The sequence below is a fragment of the Otolemur garnettii genome, unplaced genomic scaffold (genome assembly GCF_000181295.1).
Source record: "Otolemur garnettii isolate 467f Iridium unplaced genomic scaffold, OtoGar3 scaffold00088, whole genome shotgun sequence".
Lineage (NCBI taxonomy): Eukaryota > Metazoa > Chordata > Mammalia > Primates > Galagidae > Otolemur > Otolemur garnettii.
Window position 1 is genome coordinate 6,206,929 of NW_003852483.1, and position 1,849 is coordinate 6,208,777.

Here is a 1,849-nt window from a genome sequence, read left to right on the forward strand (position 1 = left end):
AGATGGAGGATAACTAGGGTTAGTGGTAACAATGGGGAAGCACAGCCTTGCTACAGATGAGAGAACACATTCCTGGCTGTGGGAATGGGAAGCTATGATATCTAAGGGTCAGGATCTCCTGCTTAACTCTGAATATGCCAAGAAGCTCCTCTCCTTGGCACTCAATATGACCACTGTGGGCATATTGCAGGTCTGCAAGAGCTAATTCCCCTTGGCCAACAGTTCTTCCAGTTTTGACTGACCTTTCAATCATCCCTGAAATCTTCAGCATGCTCCTTTACTGACAGTCTGACTCCTACAGGAAGATTGCTTTGGATTATTTCCAAGCAAATCTCTGCACTCAAACCGCTGATCTGAACCACTCACTCATGAGTAGTAAGGACTGAGTTCAGGGCCATATGGCTGCCTTGGTCCAGCAGCCACACCACCTCTGTGGTTTAGGTAGGCATCATAACTTTCCTCGACTTCAGTGAAGAGAGGGTCACAGAGGTTGTGAACATCCTGGCATAACTCTCTGCCAGGGTCATGTCATATGCAATGAGGTGAATATTTCAAGTATTCCGTCCCCAAATTAAGAGGTCTCACTTTCACTTTTGTCTTCTTCTTCTTGGGCTCTTGTGCTCTTTGTCTTGTAGTGTGCCTACTAGTACTCAGTACATGCTATCTGGAGAATAGATAGGATTCTCTCCTGAAGTTCTAAACCTTAAGAGAGAAAAGGCTTGCTTAAAAATGGTATTGTTCCTCAACACAGTACCTTTTCCAGGGTTCTGTTCATATTTTGCTGCTGGAGCCTCTACCTGTGCTAAAAGATCTGGCCCACAAGATACTATTCCTGGGTGCATCTAACATATTTCTTAAAAGTTCAAAATTCTTTACAAGTAAGTTATTTAGTAGCTCCCAACACTGATAAGAAAAGTATATTCCTTAAACTCTCCTTATTGTTTTTTGTATGCTATTTAAAATACTATCCAAAAAGAAAAATGACCTAACAAATGCTCTAAAGGTAAATAAATGTCTGTCCAGATTCTCGAGTTTCAGAAATTTGGAGCCCTGCACCAGCATCAGTTCATTGGCATTAGAAAGAGAAGAGGAATACAGTGTTGAGGGCATAGGAGTTCTGATTTCTTGCAAGTTCACCAGAGGACACATGTTGTCACATTCATTATCACATCTGAAATTTGAGACATCCATTCTGATGAAAAAGAACAATGGTCTATCTGTCTGATGCTTTTACGAAGAAGCCAGATTTGGAAAGCTAATGAAGTGTCCCAAGACGAGGGAGTCTCTTAGGTTGAGGCTTTAATAAGCATTAAGTGGGTGGATGGAGTAGGGCGTGGTAAAGAGTTTTAAACAGAAAAGTCTGGGCAAGGAGTGGTGGCTCACTCCTATAATCCTAGCACTCTGGGAGGCCACAGTAGGAAGGAGGTAGAGATCAGCCTGAGCAAGAGCAAGACCCCTTTCTACTACAAATAGAAAGATTAGCTGATGTCCTGGAGGGAACCTGTGAACTTAGGCCTCTGAAGTTGCAGTGAGCCTGGTCAATGCCAGTGCACTCTATCCTGGGCAACACAGCAAGACGCTGTCTCAAAAAAGAAACAAAAAAATCCTGCAGAGCCAAGTCACTGTGGGGAGAAGGAGCACAGAAAAAGGGAGTCTTGAAAGAAGGTACATAAAATGGTGGACTAAAACTGGGACCATCATCTCTTATAATGTTTTTTGGTTTCATGGGCTACGAATAGGTGGTATAGTTACTCTGAGTTAGGGTATGCATAGATTCTCCAAGCCGCCCATAATTTAACTGTACCTTGAATATCAGAAACTACAAAAGAGGAAATTTATCTTCCTTACA

The 1,849-nt window shown here is 42.5% G+C and overlaps 1 pseudogene; it reads right to left on the reverse strand.

The window, feature by feature from the left end:
* Positions 1–201: 201 nt before the first annotated feature.
* LOC100949261 lies at positions 202–775 on the reverse strand (annotated as a pseudogene).
* Positions 776–1,849: the final 1,074 nt, after the last annotated feature.